Consider the following 6,785-nt stretch of genomic DNA (forward strand, 5'->3'; position numbering starts at 1 on the left):
GTATTGATTACAAGACATACCCATACTCCACAACGGAACTTATATGCTGTAAGAGTGATAGCAGTTTTACCAGATGAAAAGTATGCAGAAATTGAATCAATGCGACTATTTTGAAGTATTTCAATGCGTAATGAGTTGATTTTTTAAGAACGGATTTGAAAAAAATTTAAAAGATACGCCCAAGATACTTTAAAAACTTGGTACAGAAGTTCAGGAGGGTCTAGAAATTTTGTTCTAAGAGAACTTCAAAATTACGCCGAAGATACGCCCAATATGAGTTCTTTTACAGCGTTCCCCAGAGTTTTTTAGAAAGTATCTTTTCTCAAATTTTTCATTGAGTTTTCAAAGAATTTTTTCACATTTCTCAAACAAAATTCATACTTGATAGGTTCAGATATGGATGTTTGTTAAGTTCTTCATATTATTCCTGTTTCAAAATAATAACAAAGAACTATTAGACTGAAATACAATGATTTTCATAATATCCTAACCAAGTCTCTTATTGTGAAATAGCTAAATATTTATTAATTCTGATAAAATTAAAGATTTTTGCAACCCTGCTCTACATAATTCAAAGAATACTGATTGATTGATTGATTGATTGATTGATTAGCTGCCTTTATAAAAAACCTAGGAGGGCGAAGTTAGGGCGCAGCCGGCCCTCTCTTACACTTAACCCTCCAATACAAATCTAAGTAAATGGATAAGTAAATTTAAGTAAATACTGGTGATTGAATAAAGCCTAAAAGTCTATTTAAGCTTTTTTGATGGAACAAAGCTCAAATGAAAAAATGCAGGCGAGCGAAGCGAGATTTCTGGATGATCCAGTCGGGGGTCCAGGAAGCGGAACCCCCTGGCTAGACGTTTGAGGCGAGCGAAGCGATCCTGCCCGCTAGTCTCCTATAAATTATCATAACAATAGCTAATACAAGAGTGAAAAATCGAGTTAACATTTCTATGCACGAATTGACACTCACCTCCGCACCACCAAGTACTCTGTCTGTTCAAGAGACGACAAATGTGGACCCTTGAAATATTTGACCTTCAACTGCTTTCTTATTTGAGCGATGTTTTGCTTCCCCCACCATTATTCAAGATAAACATACATCATGTTCATGTTTTAGCTGCATTTTAACAGCATTTTTGCTGCCCAAGCTGTACATAATCAGTTATTTGCAAATATTGTTGACTACTTCAACTTTTTATCAATTCCAATAAATTCACATACAACTCAATGATTATTTGATTTTTGAATATTAAGTATTTTCAGAGACAAACTTATAAATTCGGGAGCATTCTCTCCAAATTGAATAAATTTCGTGAGTCTTTGAGAGAAATAGATCATAGCTTGAACTGAGGAGAAAAGATGAATTTATGAAATTCATATGAATAGATTTTCGAATGCTTCAACGCACTCAGACATCTGATCCGGGAAAGCTGAACCGCTACCCTCTCCTTCTGGTTGCACCTTGAGAACTGTATAGCGAGCCTCGTGTTGCGGATTGCCTATCATGCAGGTGCAATTTTTTTTCAATGATGATTTGGAGCCCCAGGTAAGAGACTCAAATCAGTTGATGAAGCTTTATGCTTGAATCTCTAGAGAATTGATGTGAAGTTCTATGATAGAGCAATTTTACTCTATAAAATCGTCATAGATAAGTTATAAGTTTCTGCCGACTAAAAAGAAGAAAATAACTTTTTGTTGACCCTCTTAAGCCGTGTCAACTCTGAACAAATGTTCGACAAACATTTTCGTTGAAACAGTTTAGGCAAATTTTATTATGTTTGACAAACAATGTTTGCCCGTTGCCAGTGTGGACGCGTCACTGAACAAAATATTTGTAAGTGGGGAGAACATGTTTTCATGTTTTACAGCAAACACTGAAAATGTTTGGAAAAAGAGTAATTTTTTGCTTGACAAACAATGATTGTCCAAACTTTTTAAAATGTTTGTCCCTGAGCCCCTCAACAATCATGTTCGCTGAAAATGTATGTCGAACATTTGTTCAGTGCGGACACGGCTTTAGAAACTATTCATAATTCAATAATATTGTTGAATGAGCTCTGTCACAAATTTCGTGATTATCATGATCTGTCCCACATATCAAAAATATATTATTTGAAAAACATTGAGTGCAAATAACAGAAATCTACAATTCTTTTTCGCAAATTTTTGACCAATTTCTTTGCTTCCTCACGGCAGGAGGTTTTCGCCCAACTATGATTATCATAAGTGACAGAATCCATTCAACAAGTCAAAACATAAGAATAATTACTAAGATAGGCGGAAAAATTATCTTCTTCTTTTCAGTTTGTGGTAAACCGTTTATTTCCAAAAGTTTTTTTTAATATGTTTATTTCATGATACCCGTATTGAGATTATTAGGAGGTGGATACTATTATCACAGAACTACAGTTTAAGCAGATTGATAAAGAATCGGACATTATCACACATCGAAAAAAATTCAGTGCAGAAGATGGAACAAAACTTCTCTCATGAATTTAGAAGTGATTCATCGGAAAACCAGTGATAAGTAGCATTAATTTGTATCCTTTGTTCACTTTCAAGGCAACAAAATATGTGAAAAAGTTCTCGATAGATAAAAGCATTAATGATTAGTGCATTCGATTTATTATTGGAAACTATAAACTCAGCTTGGTTTGATAATTATAACGACCATACAAGTTTCAAAGTGATTTATCACTTGCACTTGTGCTTAATTGTATTTTATGAACATTTTGACGTGGATTGCGAAGAAAAGAATGCACTAATTAATTGTTTCTACTTTTGGGAATTATGCACCATTGAATTATCGCTGGTCTAATGTGATGAACCTCGAGGAGGTTATCCAAAGTCAGCCACTGTGTCACAGACATTGATATCATAAGCTATTTTGTGAATGAATTGATGATAAAAGATCAGAATGTAGCATTCATTCAATCCGCGAGATTCGAGACAAATATAGTTATCAAACTTTCATAAGAAATTATGAATATGGAACTAATTATGAATATCGAACGTATTAGTCGGCGTTTACGGAGTCAAAGTTCCCTTTTCTTTCAATTAATAAGCATTACAGTCTTTCTGTGAAATATTCTCAGAATATCAATATTCTGAGTGTGAAGTTTATCAAGATGATGTCCAGAGTGTTGAAACAGACAGTTTACAATTATTTTTATCGATCATAATAGGAAAGGGATATGCCTACTGGTAGGTATTGGATCATTGATTGTACCGTGCAGGCCTACCAAAACTTTTTATCTATTCAATGATATTCAATAATTAAGCAGTAAATTTTGAAAGTTTTGTTCGTGTAGCCATGAATTTGATTCAAACAAAGCCCAACATGAATATGATACTTGACAAAAGCCCTCATCATACAAAGGTACTTCGTTACTCTCTTATAATACGCTGTTCTGTGTTTGGAAAAGAACAGTTCTTTTGTATTTTCTCTGTAGGGCTACTTTTAATATAAATATGAGTACCCTACTCAGAATTAAATAATTAAATTATTTCATCACGTTATGTTTTTGATTTATAGTTGACAAGGTACTCAGATTTTTATTTTTATTTATATTAAAAGTAACCCTACAGAAAAAATACAAAAGAACTGTACTTTTCCAAACACAGAACAGCGTATTATAAGAAAGGAACGAAGTACTCTGGTATGCGACATTACAACAGACTAATCACAACTTCGAAAAATTGGGACATAGAATCTCTCACGAAAACTTTGACTCAAAGACTGATCGAATTCTCGTCAAATTTAACTTTAATTGTAGTCCCTTGGATTTCAAAATATCGAGATCAACTGTATACAACAATAACTGATCTGTTCTGTAATTTTTGTCATGATGAATTATAGGAGATGTGTTTGTGTTCGACAGTTTGAACCACTCTCATGTTAGATGTGCTTCAAGAAGTGGGTGTGAAGAGAGAATAGATATTGATGAGTAGTTGAATTGTAGACAATAAAGAGAAAAAAATTATTGAATAAAATTTGGAATTTGAGTGCAGACAGAGAAATAAGAGAATAGAAGAGGGAGCAAGGCCCCCTCATTTGATTGCAGACAACTCGTTTTCGTTGTTTTTTTAAAGTGAAAATGGACTAAATTTTAAAAAAGTGAAACCATAACCCTATCTCGGACTTTTAAAATATTATCTAAATTTGGGAGAAAAGTGGTACAAGGAGTATCCTTAGTTCTTCTTTCCCAATCAGTGCTACTTTGTAAAAATAATAAATAAATAAATAAATAAAATAAATTTAGGAAAGATTGGGAATAGGAGTCAGGAATCAGGAGTGACTAATAGGTGTGAGAGGGCATGGTTTTCGATACTGGTGGCATCAACATTAGAACACGGTTTCTGATAATGGCAGCAGGTTTCAGTTCATCAAGATTTCACTCAATCGAGTATTTAGTTTGACAAGTTTTAATTTTGTCAAGATTTCAATTTATCAATTTTTTAGTATGTCAAGTATTCATTGCATCAAGTTCTCATTCCGTCAAGTTTTAAACTCGTCAGGTTCAAAGCTTTCATTTCGTCTAGTTTCCGGTTTATCGATTTTTCAGTTTGTTTATTTCTCATATTCACGTTCTCAGTAAGTTATGTTTTTAGTTTCTCAAGTTTTCGTCAACTTTTCAGTATTTCAAGTTTACTGTTTTTATGCGCTCATTTCACTATTATGTGAAGAGACCTGTACGGATCGGCCTGGGTTTAGACTGAAAAATTTCAACTGGGTTTTAAAGTGAACCTAGAATTTTTTACTGATGTAACTGCATTTTTTACTAACCATATTCATAATATTATCAATCTAAGTACAGAATTTTTGATAAAAGAGGGCCAACGGTGGACCAATTCCAAGGCTTTTGCGAACCACCTATTGGAAACCACTACTATATAAGTTATATTATTTGTGAAATAGAATTATAGTACTTTTCTGAAATTAATATAACAATTGATCAAAAATACAAATTATAACAAATAGTTCCAGTGTTCTACACCATCTTCAGGTTTCACCTTCAGTTATATTATTTGTAAGTTCTTAATAACTCGTATTGAATATTATATTAGCAACTCTTATCTGCGCACAGGATTTTCCTTGCAGGTAATTGGTCTCTTATATTTTTGCTGAAAGTTTTGTTTTTTGTATATATTTTTTTGTTTTGAAGAACCAACAAAGAGTTTTTAGATTGAATTGAATCACAAAAGCTTGAATGATAAGCTGCATTATGACCTGGCGTTTTATCGACTCCACACAAGTAATATCTGCGTAAAGATAATATGCTGTTTTGTTCCCAGTTTATATATAAAGATTGATGACTCATGAGGCTATTTACAACCTTGCTCCTTTTACTTCATTCATCAAATTCATCGACAATTTTTGCAACAATTCACACGTTCCTCTAAGACATTAATTGTATTGCCATTAAAATAAGATCCAACGTGAACAAAGAATGCCTGAATCTCACGTTATGCTGAATTTTGATCTTTTATCAACAAATCATCCACAAAACAGCCTACGGTATGGATGGTTGTGGCACAGTGGCTGAGCAGATTTAGGATAACCTTCTCAAGGTTCATCACATTAGATCAGCGATGAATAGTGGGAATGTGTGGTGCATCATTCTCAAAAATGGAATCCGGTTGATTAGTGAATTTTTTTTTGTCAATTCACGTCAAAATGTTAATATATAACAATTGAACATAAGTGAGTGCAAATGATAAATCACATTTCAAACTTGTCTGCTCTTCTTGGTCATTATCAAACCAAGCTGAGTTTATAATTTTCAATTAGTAATCAATGCACTAGCCATCAATGTTTTTCATATCAAGAGCTTTATCACATATTTTGCTGCCTGAAATGTGAACAAAGAATGTCTAAATCAATGTTACTCATCAGGCTTCCAGATGAATTATTTCTGAATTCATGAGAGCAGTTTCATTTCATCTTGTACATTGAATTTTTTGATGTGTGATAATGTCCGATTCTGTATCAATGTTTAAACTGTGATTCTAATATTCTAGTATTCACCTCTCAATAATCTCAATACGGGTATCATATTCTGTAATAATCTGCAGAGAATTATAACTTATCTTCGACGATTCTTTAAAGTAAAAATTTTCTACCATAATTCTTCTCATCAATACGCTGAATAGTCATTCATGAGTATCATCAACTGATCTGGGTTTCCTACATATGAGACTACCAGAGGCTCCATACCATCCTTGAAAAAAAACTTGCACCTGCATGGTAGGATATAGGCAACCCGCAACTCAAGGCTCACTTTTCAGTTCATTCTCAAGGTGCGAACTGAACGAGAGTGTCGCGGTTCAGCTTTCTCGGATCTGCATGCAGTCGTGAGCAGACATGAAGCGGATGGACGTCTATGTGCGTTGAAGAATCCGAAAATCTGAGCAGGATTTTTCTCCATTTTTCTGCATACGACCGTCTGTCGTTGTGTGTGTTTGTCTGCAATTTCTCTTCACCTGATTATTTCTTCCATGTGTTTTCCTGATTCTTCGTGTGTTTTGATCATGGAACATGTGAAATGCATGATTGTGTTACACGAGCAATTTTGCACTCTATATGCGCCTAGCCTACTGTAACTATGTAACTGATTTATATAGTTAGTGTACTGTAGCCTAGCCTAGCTTTAGGCTAGTTGCATATAAAGACGTGACGTGACATTGTGTGGCCAGAGTCTGCTAGATAAGTAAATATTATATTACTAGTAGTTCTGTGAACAGTAGACCTCCCGCAGTTATAAACCAGAGCCTCCTC

General features: G+C 33.9%; 1 protein-coding gene across 2 annotated transcripts in view; it reads right to left on the reverse strand.

Moving 5' to 3' along the window:
* LOC111060082 (pancreatic lipase-related protein 2) overlaps positions 1-1,107 on the reverse strand; it is a 24,731-nt gene extending 23,624 nt beyond the window's left edge. Inside the window, exon 1 of one of the 2 annotated variants that reach the window (XM_039429202.1) lies at positions 978-1,107. The gene's annotated coding sequence lies outside the window, so the exon portion shown is untranslated. The remainder of the gene's footprint in view (positions 1-977) is intronic. The other variant, XM_039429210.1, reaches the window with a different exon arrangement.
* Positions 1,108-6,785: the final 5,678 nt, after the last annotated feature.

This window comes from Nilaparvata lugens, chromosome 1 (genome assembly GCF_014356525.2).
Source record: "Nilaparvata lugens isolate BPH chromosome 1, ASM1435652v1, whole genome shotgun sequence".
Taxonomy (NCBI): domain Eukaryota; kingdom Metazoa; phylum Arthropoda; class Insecta; order Hemiptera; family Delphacidae; genus Nilaparvata; species Nilaparvata lugens.